This window comes from Mesoplodon mirus, assembly GCF_964341445.2.
Source record: "Mesoplodon mirus genome assembly, chromosome: X".
In the NCBI taxonomy this organism is placed as follows: Eukaryota; Metazoa; Chordata; class Mammalia; order Artiodactyla; family Ziphiidae; genus Mesoplodon; species Mesoplodon mirus.
This window is the reverse complement of record NC_138981.1, coordinates 130,108,522-130,126,155: the sequence shown is the minus strand read 5'-3', so window position 1 is coordinate 130,126,155 and position 17,634 is coordinate 130,108,522. Positions and strand designations below refer to the sequence as shown.

Here is a 17,634-nt window from a genome sequence, read left to right as displayed (position 1 = left end):
AATGTTCCTAAGTTGACACATGAATCTAGGTCTTTTGAACTCCAGAATCCAAATTCTTAACTATACAAATGAACAAACAAACTAATGATACTTCATTTGTTTTTCAGTTATACAGGTTTAATCACAATAGTTCTATCACTATTCCTACAGGTTCTAAAAACCAGAGAGCTATTGCAACTATCATACGTGCTAGGCAGCTTTCCCTCACTAGTCCAAATAATCCTAAACAGAATGCTAGTGACTAAGGCCCAAAGCTGAATATGAACCATTTCTAAGTGACTAGGTAACAACTGGTGGCAGATACCTCACTCCTCCTCAGGTCTATATAAGGAGTGTGAAGGGGAGAATCACTAGTTTTGTGAGTTGTACAGTGTTTCTAGTTGGAAATTACTTCTTCCTCTCCTTATGGGAGAGTGACTGGTGTGCTTTCTGTCATTAACACAGGCTGAGCGAGGCCAAGGGACAGCTTCAAGAGAATCATTCAGAGAGACCAGGGCTGCCTGCAAGAAGATGAGATGTTTCTCACTTCCTGGATGAGCCTGCAATGTCAACGTGATAATGCCATGAGTCAGGAGAACGGTGAGACAGTTCTTGGGAGAGCCTGATACGTTTTAGGAAGCATACGAAAACATGGAAACATATCCTTTTCTGGTATAGATGTTTCTAAAGGGAGAAGGCCTGCTGGAGTTGCCTACACCAGCAGGGCAAAAAGAGATTATGGCAAGGTATGCCTTGGAAGAATATGGGAGAAACCCTCTCAGTGATGGGCCCTGGAGGACTTAGAAGAGAACCTCAACACAAAGGGTAGAAGTTGTAGGGCTATCTAGAGAGATGCGCAAATAAGATGCCTCTCCACCTGGAGAAGCTGAAGAATGACACAACCGCTCCTTTCTGAGGTAATATTCAGTGATAGAAGTAGCTGGGATGAAGGTGAACAGTACCTCAAGAAAGCCACACACTTCACTTATGCAAAGATCACACAGCAGCAGAGGCTACCAAACTGGACAAACTGCGGTCCCCAGCCACAGACGGTGACCAGTAAATAATGTGAGAAGGGCTCTGTGCCCACTATTCCCGCTTCCCTGTCCCCAACACCAAAGGAATTGCTTTGGGGAAAGGAATGAGGTAGAATGAATGCATTTCAGAACCAGGTGACACTGAGCCCCCCACCCCGAGGCACTTGCTACCACCCAGACTAGTCTCCAAGCAGCCAGGGTCGCAGCTTCGGTCTGCACTGGAACAGAAGATGGGAAAGGTTTTTGAATTTTTACAATGAATTGAACAAAACTGGAGTAAATGAAAATGGCCACAAATTAATGGAATCTACTAAAGGTGTTGCTAAGGGACGGAATGGGGGATGGAAAGAGCATAGTTAAAAGCAGTGCTCGGAAAACAAAAAAGCTGTTTTATGTTTATATTTCTTAGAATCCTCCCACCATTGGCAAAGATGGTTATGGTTCTATCTTGAAACATTTCTTGTGGCAAATAAAACATTCTGTCTTGAATTTATCATTATTTGAGTACTTCTCTTATCCTTTATGAATGGGAGCCCTCTGCTGTCAATATCTACATTTGATCGCATTTCTATATTTAATATAATTAACAGAGCTTTGTGATAACAGCTGTTCTCATATAAGGGTATGGTGGAGTGTGCACAGGTTTTGGAATCAGAAAGACCTAGGTTCAAACCCTGTTTTTGCCATTTATTAGACATACCTAACTTATGAAACATAGCTCATATATAATATCAGCCTCGTAGTTTTGTTCAGGCTTAAATAAGATACTTTGTGTAAAGTGCTTAGCATAATGCCAGTTACACAGTAGGTACTTAGACAATATTAGCTCCCTTTTGTCCCTTCCCTGTGCAATAAAAAATATTTATTCACCTAGCTAATTTATCTGTTCTGGATTTCAGAGGTAGGTCACAGTAAAGTTAAAGAAGCTTCTTAAATTTCAGGGCTCCTCACTTACATAGGCCCTTTAGAATATTCTTTCTTGCCCTTAATTTTGTATTTTGATACCCCAGTTGTATGAACTTTAGGCCCACAAAACCTAGATTCCCCTCTGATAGTACTTAAAGCTTTTTTCTTTTGTCACATCTTCATAACTCATGAAAACTAGAAAAGCTTCAAGTAGGAACAAACCAAAAGAATATGTAAATTAAACAGAAACTCACTGTCCATTAAACTAGTAATTTCTATTGCTAATTGAACCCTAAGTACTACTGTCATTTAAAATGTTATAAATGCAATTTAAAAATATAGAACATGACAGGTTGCAATTGAAGTCCAATCAGATAATGAACAAATGTCAAAACTGGAAGAACCCAAGTGATCGTGTAGGCCAGGAATGTGAAATCTTTCTTCATGCCTTTCTGCAAGTAGAGAAGGAAGGAAGCTTCTAGACATACTAGTTTAGTGTTCCAGTTATGCACAATTCAGGAAAATGTGACCTTGAAAAAGTTGCTTTCCCTTCTTGGGTCCTCAGTTTTCCCATTAGTAAAATGAGGAGATTGGACTAGGTGATCTGTGACAGACCTTCTGGTTCCAACATTCTATGTATGATTTTAGTCATCAATACTCTATGATTCTATGAATTAACTAGCAATAAAATATTTCATTATCTCATCACATGACAAATCAATTTGGATATTGTCATTTATACTTCCCCCTTACTACTCACTACTACAAGTGTCAATAAGCAGTGAAACAGACATTAAACAATGGGGAAAAAGAAACAATGACCATCAATGTTCAAGAGAAGAATGAAGTCAACTGTGGTTATTTTTCTAACAGTTTTATTAATTACAAGTTTAGATTTCCCATTGCTTCTAGTTTAGACTAAACATCTTCAATTAAAGGCTAGAGCTCATTTTAACCCAGTTCCTTCATCATCCACCATGACATATCTGTCACTTTCTATGAGTACCAGTTTCAAGGCACAGTTTTAATTTTTGGCTATTTTGAATTTTAAGAGTCAAATGTACAGTGGTTTAATACATCATAAGATTCCATTCTAATGCTTTGGAAGCCAAAATACAGAGCAACTTGCTTCATCTCTGATTGAAATTAAAGAACTTAGAAAATATTCACTCTCTTAAACACATTAAGTCCTTTAACACAACGTTGTAAATCAACTATACTGCAATAAAATAAATTTTAAAAAGTCTTAAAAAATATATCTATTTGGAAAGAAAGACGGATATATGGATAGATATGTGACAAATCGGGTATAGTAAAATGTTAGTATTAGAATCGAAGTGATGGGTATGTACATGTTGATTATACACGTTTTTTCAACTTTCTTATATATTTAAAATTTTTCATAATGAAATGGCAAATTTTCAAAAAAATCTCTTTATTAACAAGCATAGCCAGTACTCAATAGTGTGTATGTGTATGTGTGTGTGTGTAGTCATACAGCAACCTGTGTTATTCAGACAAAATGTAAAGCAAGCAAACAACATAGGCAGTTGCTCTGTAACACTGAAATTATATCAACAAAATGTTAACTAACCATCTGTGAAGCATTTAAAAAAACATATTACTTTTGAACAGATAAAATGAACAAATGCAGACCACATTTTGGGAAATATTTTAACATATAGCATCAAATTTACATCAAACTGTGAGATATCTGGCGTTCAGTTATACTTCTTCATAAAAAAGGAAAAACTCAAATAGCTTGAAAATCATGCAAAATTAAATCATCTAACAAATACTGTGCAGCTACTTTAGCCAGACACTGTTCTAGGTCAAGGGATATAGTGATATCCTCTTCTCATGGAGCTTAGTGGGTTTTGATAGAGCATTTTAGAAAATATACAAATAGCTAAGATAACTTCAGAGATGAGTGCCAGGAAGATTTTTTTTTTAAGTAACAGCATAATATGATAGAGAGTAACAGGTAAGAGAGATGCAACTTCACAAGGTGCTGAGGCTAAGAGGGAAGAAGTAAGCCTATTAAAATCTTAAGGAAAATAATTCCCAGAAGAGCATACAGGAAGTACAAAAATCCAAGGTAGAAAGTAGCTTGGTATATTGGAGAAATGAAAGGAAGGCCAGCATGGCAAAGTAAGCAATAGGGAATGCTTAAGAGAGGCAGACAAGAGCTAGATCATACAAGGCTTTGTCGGCCATGGTAAGAAGTTTGGATTTTATCCTAAGAGTCATGGGAAGCCACCAGAGAGTTTTAAGCAGAAAAGCAGCATTATCTGCCTTATGTTCTACCAAGATCACTTTCACTGTGAAAAGAAACAAGGGGACTAGTTAAGCTCAAGATATAAACGACGGTGTTTTGGACTAGAGTGACATATAGTAGAAATGGAGAGAAAGGCACAAGTTTGAAAGATTACATAGATAGATCGATATATAGAGACAGAAAGAGAAACAGAGATACAGAAACACAGAGAGACAGAGACAAGAGAGAACCTGCAGGACTTGCTATGGATTGGATATAGAGGATGAGGGAAAGAGAGGAACCAAGGATGACACCTAATATTTTGGTTTGAGCAACTGCATGAATGGTCATGCTTATTACTGAAATGGCTAAGAATAGGCGAGGAGTAGTTGTGGGGTGACAGTGAAAGGTAAGGGATCAAAACTTCCCTTTTGGCCATGTTAAATATAAGAAAGTTCTCCAAGTAGAGATGACATGTAGGCAGCTTAAAATATAAGAATGGAACTTGGGAAGAATTCAAGTTAAAAATATAAATTAGGAAATGGCAACAATATAGGTAGAATGTAGTCATAGAACTGAAGAGTGAGTGTAGCTGGGGTGTGAGGGCGAAGCCCAAGGATGAAGCCCTGCACACTCCAAAATGTACAAATTAGAAAGAGGAAGAAGAGCACATAAAGGAGACAGAAACAGTGGCCAGCGAGGTAGGGGTAAAAGCTGGATAGTCTGATGTCACAGGAGGCAAGAGGAGATGAGTTTTACAGAGGGCTTGGCCAGCTCTATGGAATAACTGAACGTTAATCATTGCATTCAGCACCATGGAGGCTGTTGAGGACCTTGAGCAGAGGGAACACAAGCCTAAATGTGTGGCAGCTGAAGAGATAATGGTGATTGTGGAGATAAATACAAACATGCAAATTTTGATATTAAGGAAAGACAGGACTTAGAAGCAAGGGATGAAAAGTTTAATTTTAAAATGGAAGATGTCAGAGCATATTTGTTTGCTGCTGAGAGCAATCCAGCAGAGAATGAGAAAATTATGATGCAGGAGAGAGGAGTTGGTTGAGGGTCAAACCATTCTTGAATATGCAAGAAGCAATGGGATACAGGGTATAAGTGGAAAAGAGGTCCTTTTATAGGAATGATGGTATTTCTATTGTACTTGGACAGACGATAGGGAATATGTGCATACAGACAAGTTACCTGGGTGATTAGGTGGTGAGAAGACACAGGAGTTCCCTTCTGAATGCTTTTGTTTATTCAGCTGATATTAAAAATAAACTTAATTGTGAATGGTCAAATCCTAATGTTTATTAGACAAACTAGAAATGAAATGGTTACAAAAGTAAATTTCAGGTCTGCTATAGCCAGAGGACATGGAATTGCATTTATATAAAGTACTACAGTGTCTATGCCTCTTTCCACTGTAAGATACTTTTGTAGATCAGATCCCAATCTAGATTTCGGGCTACTCACAAAAATTCAAGGAATATAATCATCCTACCACCCTCCAATCAACTGCCTCAGCAGGGAGAACTCACTAGCAGTAGAGGGAAAGGTTCAGAGAAGGAGAAATGTGCAGACCCACACATATACAGAGATAAGCCATTTCCTGCGTAATGAGAAGTCATCTTGCCGATCCAATTTAGAGTAAAACAGCATTCTTTAGAATCAATTGAGGAAGAATTCTTAATTAAAAATCTGAACTTTAAACAATTCCAGATGCTAAAGAGACCAAGACTCCTCTGTAATTACTAATTAAGGTTCTACTACAAGAAAGAGATCATTCCAGGATAGCCAATGAGACTATCCCCAAAGTGTGAGATCCAAAAAGATGCTAAGCAGTACCCTGGATAAAGAATCTGAGAAAGATTTAAGGAGCAAAGAAGGGAGCCTTATCTTCCTCAGGGTTTCAGTACTTGGGGAATGGGAATTATAAGCTAATACCTGAACATTGCTTTATTCTCATTTTATTGGCTTTATAAGTTACAAGTTTAAGAGCCCCTTCAAATTTTCCTGTTACACATATATCTAGACTAGTAATATGTAACTAGTGATTATAATCCAGGTTAGAAGGCTGGATTGTCAAGGTCATGTAAGCAGTGCCTCTTACAAAATGGTGTTATAATAATGTTTACTTTTATAAATGTGTGATACACATTGCACACATATCAGCAATTTAAAGCTTGTTTATGGGTCAATTTCCACATCAGAAAGGAGGGAGTTAGAGTAAGTGAACTTTATGATCTATAACAGGTCTAACAATGTATCATTCTAAGCACTGATAAGTATTTTACAACATTTATCAATATTGGTTACCTTAAGCCCCCATGATCTTCAGGGATTTGCAATCACCATTAATGAATCTTAATTCCTAATTTAATCCATTCTGCACACATTATAATTGTATGTAATCTTTGGTAATGTAAAGGCATAAATGAAGGCAGAGCTCAGTTTGTTTGCTTATTTTTTTTAATAAAAAGAACTGCAAGTGCTTATCCTCTCAGATGTCCCTAGCGTTCTTCTGTGAAGTAGATAAGGCAGGATGTGCAATGAACTGATCATAGGATAGTAAAGGCCAAATATTAATTCCTTGCTTCTTTAGCCAAAAATGTTCTTTACATGTCTTTCTAATATGACTTAACGAAATCTAGCCTGCACAACCAGAACCTATGCTGTGAGGCCAGAACTGTTTTAGGAGTTGGGCAAGGTAGCCTCTTAAAATTCATTAGATGTGATTTTTAGCAAGAAAGAGAAAATACTCAAGTGGTAAAATTGTCCTTCTCAAAGAAAAACTGAGCATCTTTTAAATTAACTGCTGTGGCACTAAAACAGACACACAGAATGGGATCATAAAATCTGTTTCCAACTGGTATTTATTACTTCTTGAACAAAGTATGTGTTATGTAGGGTATAGGCATATAGGTTACCATAATAAAAAGAACATGTGTATTTGAATCCTCATGAGCCATTTGCTAGCTGGCAGTCATTGTGTAAATTACTGAGATTCAATTTCCTTATCTGTAAAAATAAGATTTTATGACAAAGTTAAATGAGGTTTAATATACAAAACTCCTAGCACAGTGCCTGCTATTGAGTAACACTCAATAAACAGCTTCTGTTACCACCATTTCAGTATATCAGCTGCTTAAGTATATAGCCATAATGGTATGCTAACGGCTTCTTATCTCTCTGGCTGTCTATGGGATATGTGTATGTGTGAGCCTGCCTGTTCATGTTTACACATAGGAAAGGTTCATTTGAAATACAGAGAATTTTTTTTTAACAAGTCTTTAGAGGACCACATTGTCTGGGTTAAAATCATAAAAGGATTGCAGATGAGAACACTGAAATATGGCAGGAAAGCCGTTATTAGCCTCCATATGAGGATTCAAATGGACACTCTGGATCCTACATCTAAAGAGCCATCTCAGAATGATATAACTTACGCAGTGAAATCCTGGTTGGCTTCATAAAATCCATCATTTCCCTCTGGCTTTGATAATTACATTAAATATAAACTGCAACTAGGTAAGGCCTTATCATTTCTTATTTTACACTGCCCCCTGGAGTCAAAAATGACTATAACATGGGGTTGGCTTTTTTTCTCTAAAATAATGGGGTTTCCTCAAGGGTGAGAATGCACATTGATACTCTACATTTTACCCTTTGGTCAGAGACACATATAGATCACATACATAACTTACATGTGTTGACTACAATAAATACAGGACGGCCTCAACTGAAATGACAAAATAAGGAAAGACCCTAAACTCCAGAATGGTGCCACTTTAAAACTCTTTATCAAATGGTTTCTTAAATTTTGCACAAACTCTTCAACTTGTGATCACATTGCTGTAAAATAATAGTGCAGCCTTTAACTTAAAATATAATAACAGATAGAGAAAGAGAAGTGGAATATCTTTAACAAAATATAAAAGAGAAATTCTGATGTGAAAACCACTTAAAAATAGGCAAGGTCCACTGCATGACATTGGCATTAAGCAGAGAAAGAATACAAATTATGAGCAATTAAACCTAATCAGCAAATTGATAATCAACCGCATACAAGCAAGCCTTCAATGATTTTTTTAGGTCAGAAAATAACATTAACTACTATATAATAAAGACTTTCATTTGAAAGGCATTTCTTTGAAATATTCCCTTTAACAGCCTCTCAATTATGTCCTCAGTGCTAATCACTTCACTTGAAACTCTTCTGAGACTTCTCTAACTTTTCACGCAATTTTTCTGTGTACAAGGGTTCTCAAGTAAATGGGTACAAATTGTATTTAGATAAAATGTATGTACAATTATTAATTATAATCACTGTTATTATACTAAAGGAAGAGTCTTGACCCTAATTAAGTTTCTTTAAGAGTCTGTCAGAATACTCCTTATTGGAAGAACGCATTTTAGGTCAATTCTCATTAACCAAGTAGCAAGAAAGTAAGAGTCTATAAATATCTTTTAAGGTTCTCTACTTCACAGTTAACAGTGTATAATATTGGAAGGTGAGAAACCTTTTTAAATCAAGTATTTTGACTAAATTTTATTGTTTTCTTTAAATTTACATTCCTCTAAAACGCATAATGAAAAATATACCAAATGGTCCAGCAAATGTTTTGCTAGTACTAGGCATACAGAAATAATACACAGACCCTGTTCCCAAGGAATTAAAAACATCCTAGAAAAAAATGTGTTTAATTCCTCCCCCGACCTCTCTCCCCTGCCAGAAACAGAGTATAATATATTCAATGACAGAATTATATATAACATAAATAGTCTAGAGGAAAGGGGTATCACCTCTTTTGTCAGGGTGAGATATCACAGAAATCACATGACTTTGGACTGGAGTAGAGGCCTCTGTGACTGGGTGGAGCCAATTGTTGGGGAAAAAAAGGTTCCCCTTAAAGAGAAACCAAAATCTAAAATACACAGAGACATATATTGCTAAGACTAATCAATAAAATCAACCATCTGAACAGGAATTTACTCCAGATGAAATTAGTTGTAGAGCACAGTCATTCCAGTGGCCCTCATGCTAAATCCAGCTTAATGCCTGTTGTTGTAAATAAAGTTTTATTGGAACACAGCCATGCCCATTCATGTACGTATGGTCTCTGGCTCCTATTGCACTACTATGGCAGGGTTCAGTACTTGTAACAGAGTCTGACCCACAAATCCTACAATATTTACTGTCTGGTCTTTTACAGAAAAAGTTTGCTGATCTCTGAATTAGAGAAAGACTTTAACGTAAGTATTTTTAGGGTGATCAAAAAGACAAAGCAATTACATTCATTTAAAAAAAGAAATTACTGACAATAGGATGAGTGAAATAAGAGTAGATGGATATAAAAAAGCGAAACTTTAAAAATCTTGTAAAATAAACAGAAAAATGGGCAAGGGATAGGAATAGAAGAATAGGTACAGTATAAACAGAATAGGTACAGTATATGTTCACTGGAGTATTCTAAAAATGAACAGCCTCCAACTCTATATATCAATAAGGCTACATCTCAAAAATGTTAAGAGTAAAAAACAAACTATAAAAAGTCTGCAAAATAATTTATGTATTCTTTGTGCATAAATATATATATAGAAAACTTGTAGAATCATCCATGGAATTGATAAACACTGAATTCAAGATAGTGGTTACCTTTGGGAAGACAAAAAAGGAGGAAATGGGTAGGAGTACTTGACAAGGGAACTTGAACTTTATTCTGTAATTTTTTTCCATAAGAAAGATCTGAAGCAAATATGCAAGATGTTAAGACTTGTTAAAGATGACACATGAAAAGCAGTATAGTGTAAGCAGTTAAGCCTACTAGCTGTGCGATCCTGGATAAATTACATATTTGTTTACATATTTATCTCTCTGAGACTGTTTTTTTATCTACAAAATAGGAATAATAGTAACAACCTATCTCGTAGCATTGTTTTATAGATTAAATGAGTTGATACATGTTAAGCACATAGAACAGTGCCTGGTACAAAGTCAACACTAGGAGGAGTATTAGCTATTAATATTCTCCTCTATACTTTTCTCCATCTTTGTTATATTTCATAATTAAAAAGAAATAAAAAGTATTTAAAGATAGAGGAAGGAGATGGTAGATAAGGCTAAGAGTTTAGGGGTTTAGGTCATACAGCTCAAACCTGACACTGGAGGGAGATTTTTCTATTCTATTTGATTTAATTCTAAGCTGAGAATATCTTTCAAAATTAGTGGATTTGCTGCTTCTTATTCTCCATCAGACACTGTAGCAGAACTCAGGGTTTTCACAGAAGGATATCAAAAGTGAGTAATATATACTCCTAATAATGCTAGGATCTAGCAGAGCTATCAATACTAAGCACATAGAAAGCGTTCAAGAAATATTTTTTGGAATTGAAGCACTCCACTTCCCGAGACTAAGGGAACTACGTATTTGCACTACTTCCTTTGGAAACAGAATCAACACATGATAGATCTCAGAAGTTCTTCACTTCTGTGGCTTAGAACCCCAGTGAATCCTTGTGAAGAAAACAATTCTACTTAGCCATAACCACAGAATAATAATAGAACATATTTTAAATGGCAATTAATTAATCTTTCTTCATACTCCCTAAGTCTTCACCTAGATATGACTTCAACTAGGAGAAAAGCCAGTGAACCAGACTGGCAGCTCTGGCATGTCCACTGATGCCCCATCACCATTCTCCAAAGTGCTGGCCTAAGAATCTCATACTAGACCACGATGCAAACATCCCCAGGCTTCTAATTATAACTTAGAACTGAAGTCAGTTAATGCCACTAGGCCTCATGTCTCTATTATCTTTGGCCATCTCCTTATTGATCCTTATAATAATAATAATAATAATAACTGATCCTTATAATAACTTTTATTTACCACTTACTACATGCTAAGCAGTAAACATGCATTAATCTGTTACTCTTTACAATAATCCTATGAGCTGCATATATTATAACTCCATTTTACAAACAAGGAACTCAGGTTAATAACTTGTTTACGATTACAGGGCTTTTAACTGGTGGAGCTAGGATTTAAGCCAAGTCATTGTGATAATAGAGTCCACATACATCCCTATTACTCTTCTTTCCATACTACTCTGTACTTCTCTCAATGACACAAGAACTCCCTCCCACTCAAAAAAAAAAATAAAAAAACTTTCCACCAAGTCCTCTATGAGCCTCATTCAGTGGTATGGTCCTACATCCCCTACATACTCAAATTCTTCACTGAAGTCAACTGAAACCTGACTTTCCTTGGAGGACACCATTCCTCTGAAGCTTTCTTAATCAGAGCCTGCTTATTATCCAACATTCCACATATTTTTACACTCATATTTTTTTTTACAAAAAGGCTTTGCTTCTTTGAAACTCATGCTACATCACTGAATCATGCTCTAACCCCACTCATTACTGTCATCTACAGGCCTCCTCCTGAGGCACTAATATTCACCAGCCATTTGGAATGAGGATTACAATATGTGCAATCCAATCCATCCATCATCTTAGGGCAATTCACGGTTTGTGTGGACTTACCATGCAGCCACTGAGCTTCTCAGTTCCTTCATCTTTTACACTTCATTGACTTTCACTGCTATACATCCACAGCCATCTGCATCTAGGACTTCACTCAGAAACAATCTGGAACAGACTCATCTGCTGAAAAGAATACAAATAAATCACTGGTGTTCTCAGATCTTATACACCCAACCCGACTCCAGCCACCTCTCTCTTCTTCAGCTTCACTGAGACCATTATTGTCTCCCTTGATCTTACTATTTTCTCGCAGTCAATTATCACCCTACTGGCCTCTCCTGTCTCTACAAAATACCTGGTTCCCAAGGTTTATCACCTGAACTCCTCTCTCACCAGCACCTTTTACTCCTATCCACCATCATACTCACTTTGTAAAACCTCTTCCCTGGACTGACCTCCTCCCTGGACTGGTGCTATATCATGCCTCTGCCATTCATGAACCCAGGCAGCTATACACAAGTGGACATAATCAGTGGTACAGACTGATTTTCAGTCTTAACAAAGGCCTGCATGTTGAGTACCCCTCCTCCTTTGTCAACATGCTCTAAATATGCACGGCTCTCACACTCCATACTCATTTTAAGCTGCTGACTTCGTTTCCTAGTTCATCATCATGAAACATGAGACCATCCAATCTATTCTCCCTTAACTTCTTGTACACTATTCCATTATCTGCATACATCTCCATTCCCACGTCGTTATTCCAGTCTCAGAGGATGACATATCCTTGCTCTTTCTCAGGGCCAGCACCTCCTCTCTGCTTTCACTCTCAGGCCCTTCAGCAGGACAAGGACTAGGATAAGGCAAGAGAGGTGCGCTGGGCACAAGACTTAAGCAGCACTCACTTTCAGATACCAACCCTTTACTTGAACGATGCTGAGAATGAGTGTGTCCCTAAACTCTCTGCCCTGGACCCTTCGCGCTTCTCACACTAGTCCAGTCCCTGTCCACCTGCCTCCTCCAGAACTTTGGTTCATCATTCATCCCCATTTCTATTATCTTCAACCTTTCCCTTCTACATACTCTTTCCACTCACCCTACACAATGTTCAAGTCATGCTCTGTTTCTTCGTGTTGTAAATATCCTAAAAGGCTTCTCTTCTGTGGAGACCATAAGTAGTCTACAATCTTTTTTAACTAGGCAAGTAAATCTGACTAATCCTGGTATTCAATAACAGGAAGTGAATTTGACTCTCACACATATGCAACATTCTCCAATAACAACTTTGTCATTAATAAAGATGATACTTTATGTCCGACTCCTTTACCTTTTCTTTCTCTCCTGAATTTACTCTAAACCTAGACAGTGAAAGGGCTGCTATATATTGGGTTCTTCTCAAAGACTCCAATGGCTACATTCCCTCCTAAATATGTTATTTCTTCTGCCTGGAATCAGTCTATGGCCCAACCTAAACCAATCAACTCCTATTCATCCTTTAGATCTCAGTTACTCTATGAGGGAAGACTTCCCCCAACCGAACTTGAAACTAAAACAAAAATGCCTATTACAAGGTCTCCTAGTACTAGGTACCTCTCCTTTGCATCAATTACCATGGTTGTGATTTTATATTTATTTGAGCGATTATCAGACTGTCTGTCTCTCCTGATAGAATATAAGTGCTAAAGGCAGGAACGATCCCAATTTTGCTTACCATATATCTCAAGCGCTTAGAACTGTATTTGATACATACACAGTAGATGAAGTTCAGATCTTACCTCCTCCAGGAAGATTTCCCTAACCAGCCTAGGTTGAGTGGCCTAGGCCTCTGTTTTCCCATAGCAACAGTGTGGTTTACTTTCATTTTCCTGAACTCAATGCACTGAAATTGTTTATGACTTTATCTCCATGACTATATCCTGACCTTTTTGAAAACAATATTTCATTACGTTCACCTTTGAAACTTTAGCACCTAGCACATTCTTTCACAGGATAGGTGAGCGATAAATTTGTATTGAATGAGTAAAAGTATGTAGGCTTTGTTCCATAGCAAAAGTAGTACACTTTAAAAGCTAGGTAGCAATGAAAGTTGGTGAAAACAAGTCAGTAGGTCTGGTGCACAGCTGTGGGAAGTTGGCAAAGCTACTCCTTGGGAAAGTCTCTTGCAAATTTGCAAGTCTATTACCACATCCAAAGAAAGGCTAAATACTATTATCAGAGCACTGAAAACGTATAGATGTGTAGTACTTTACAGAACTGTTGCATATACATCTTATCATTTATGTTACAAAATACCTAGAGAAGAATCATTATTGTTCCCATTTTATAATCAACAAAACTAACTAATCAAAAACAATGCTGAAGTGATGTAAGATAACACTGGTTACTAACTTTCAGATTCAACACTTGTTATACTGTATCATGCTGTCTCCCTAGCAAACTCAAAGGACCTTCATCTCAGTCCTGAAATTTGTAAGGCCACAGTGCAAACTCCAATAGCTAACACATTTGAATATGACACCTCCATTAATCTGATACAGTATTTCAGATAAAATGGTTAGAAATGGTCTTTGTGTGTTTGGTGAGACTTGGAAAATCTCTACTATGATTTACAGCAGGGATTCTGTTGATGGCGTTTTATGGCCAAAGAATTTTCTTTCAGTCTTGGATATCTGTATCCTTGTTGTTAGTATCAGTTGCACAAGAAAATCTACTCTGTAATAACACTTTCTCTTTTCAACTCCAAATATCAATTTTGCTTAAAATTGAAAAAATCTGATATCTGATCCTTTTTTTAATGCTTTAGAATCAATAAATTATCCTTGGCAAACAATCCTTCAAAATTGGGATACTGTCTTAAACATATCATTTTGACTTTTTATATAAAATGAGATGGTGTTAAGCACTCTTTCCTTTATAAAAATGCCTATTTGCTAGTGCTAAGAAAGGCTTTAAAATGGCTTACTTCAAAACATAAACATGTTATATCCAGTCTAGTCATTTATGAATTAAGGTAGATGGTAGAAAAAGTAAGGAGAGAGAAATCATAGATCCCATTAGTAAATGAAATAGGCAGGATGCCACGCCATCCAGTTTATTTGAAAAGAAAAACATTCCACCCCAAATATCTCCCTGTTGGTTTGTTACGCTACTTTTTTATAGTTATATGCCTTTGTATATATTATATATAGTACGTATTCATATTCTAAAACCATAGCTAGCACAACAAAACTGCGATATCTAGGTAGTACTGCCTAGAACAAAATAAAAGTAAGTGGAGATATTAGTCATGGGCTGATTCAAAGAAAAATGTGAAGTAAATGATGGTAGAGGTGATACAACAGGTATGAACAAAACCGTGAAGATGGTAAACAAATGCCTGGCATTAGGGGAAAACTAGGTCAAGAAACTATGTCTTCTGGTAGTCTCTTTTGTAGGCTAAGTAAGTTCTAAAGGGACAAGGGTTAAACACAACATACACTGCCAAACAGAAGTGCTATGCAGAATGCACAAATAACAACTTAATGTAGCAAAAACTATGCATACCTTTTCAAAGAAATGCAATTAATGAAGTGACAAGGATTTAAAAGAGATGAAATAAAAACTAGAGGAGTATGCTGCCTCTTACTTATGTGTAAAACTCTTTCTCTTAGGACTGTATCTTTGGAAGACATATGGGGGCCAAAAAATTAAATGTGAAAAGTGATAAAATGACACTATAACAGTAAATATAGATGGACATTACAAAAACATACATATACATTTGCAGGGTTATTTTAATGAGTAATGATTTTCACTGAAATTATGAATGAAACAAAAACAAAAACATTAAATCCCATTTCCAAAACAGGTGCATATGATGTTTTTGATAAATTTCTTGAGTATTTTCAATATTGTATAGTCCTATATGTTTTGACAAGTGATGGGAATAACATCAGCTACCTAGCCTCTACCTGCAAATTTATTTACATATGAAGTTATCTTTCCCTTTTTCCTTGTAAGCACAATGCTTACTCCTCCTCCTCTGGTCAGAATCCTACCCCTTGTGACCTCTTCACAGACCTCTCTTTGTTAATTACTCAACCTTCTAATATCATTTGACCATCTCTATTTTTACTGAGGTCTCCCTATCAACATTTAAGCAGGTTCAATTAAAAATAAACATCATTATTTGATCCTGTGTTGCCCTACATCTACCACTCTCTCTTATTCCTCTCCTTCACAGAAAAAGTTATTGCAAGAACTGTCTATACCTGCGTTCTCCAATGTGAAAAGCTTTCTAGGTTCCCAGAGTTAACAAATGGCCTGGTTTCCCTAGAAGAGTCCCATTTATCCCTGCTGTCCCCAGTGTTAAAATTAATAGTGTTCCCTTTCACTCTCAATAGTGAAATGGTTTGGGGAATTCCCTGGCAGTCCAGTGGTTAGGACTCCACACTCTCACTGCTGAGGGCCCAGGTTCAATCCATGGTCAGGGAACTAAGACCCCACAGCCAAATAATAATAATAATAATGATAATGATAATAATAATGATGATGATGAAATGGTTTGGATGATAAAATTATATAGTCACCCTATACCTGCAAATACACATATACAGTGCCTAGGATTAAGTAACATTAACCATCTTTAAGACTCATTTTCAAAATCCTACCAAGAGACATAAAGATGACAAAAGCTATATACACTGAGAATCAGAACACCATCTAAAGATGTCAAAGGAAAAAATATATATAAATTGAGTGAAACTACAGTACAATTATAGTCCAAATGGGATTTTTCAGGAAATTTACAAAATGATACACATGTTTATGTGTAAGTGAATGTCAAATAAATGTTTGAAGAAAGAATAATCCTGAGGGAGAAACTAGATATAGGGAAATAAAAGTCTGTTATTAAGCTAAAATAATAGAAATCATATGATAAGTAGTTTGTAGCATGCAAAAAAAATTCACCAGGGGTGGGATAAAAAAAATTAGAAAGTATGTTTTCACTTGATTTCAAGATACAAATTAATATAAGTGTTACTTAACATATGGATTGACAGTAGTGCAAGTATGTAATAAAAAAATACAGCTTTCCCCCACTATCCAAAAATGGAGTGTTCCTAGGAAACCTTTCATAAGCCAGAATGGCATAAAGCGAAGAAGGAATTACGTTAGGACACATCTCGCTAAAGGATGCACGAAATAAATGGAGATAAAGCACAGGTGCTCACCCACACAATTCAAAGCTATGATGGCTGGATGCTGAGATGTGTGTGGTTCCCGGGAAGGAACTTGGTGATGCTAAGAGTGCATGTCGCCTCTATAACAGCTCACTGCAAAATAAACACTGAGCACTATTTTCACTTTTCACCTCTTTTCTTGAAAGCAAAAATCCTCTTAGAACTTCTTTTGGTTAGTGCAAACAGGTCCTAGTGTAGGTCTTCATAAAAGCAAAGTCATATATTGATGGTGCATGCACAAATTGTGCATGCTAGGCATGTGTGCTCAAAAATTTGAGGAGACCTCTCTACTAGATGATTCAAAAAAAGATCTTGTCATATATAACATGTAATATATGATGAAGAACATCATAAAGCACTGGGGAAGGGATAAATGATGCTCATGCTATTTTTTAGCTAATGGGAAAATAAATTTATATATTCATCTTATTTCATGCAGCAAAATAAATTCCAGCTGGATTACAGAAATAAATATAAAATTAATTAATCAATAAAATCCTAGAGGAACAAAGAGATGAATAATTTTTCAAGTATGGGGAGGGGGGCTTCCTACGTTTCAAAGCAGAAAAAAATCATTAAATGATGTTGATATAAATGACTGGAATAAATCACAAAATTTCTGAATTTCAAAATATAACTAGGAAAATTAAAAGGCAAACAATAAATTTAGAAATGTAATAAAGATGGCAACTTATTTTAAAAGCTCAATATAAATGTTTAAGAAAAATGTTAAAACCCTTTGTATAA

General features: G+C 36.3%; 1 long non-coding RNA gene across 1 annotated transcript in view; it reads right to left on the bottom strand.

The window, feature by feature from the left end:
- Positions 1 to 17,634, bottom strand: part of LOC309797127 — an 877,962-nt gene that overhangs the window by 820,464 nt on the left and 39,864 nt on the right. The window contains exon 2 of the long non-coding RNA XR_014292551.1: positions 11,726 to 11,848. This is a non-coding gene — a long non-coding RNA (uncharacterized lncRNA). The remainder of the gene's footprint in view (positions 1 to 11,725; positions 11,849 to 17,634) is intronic.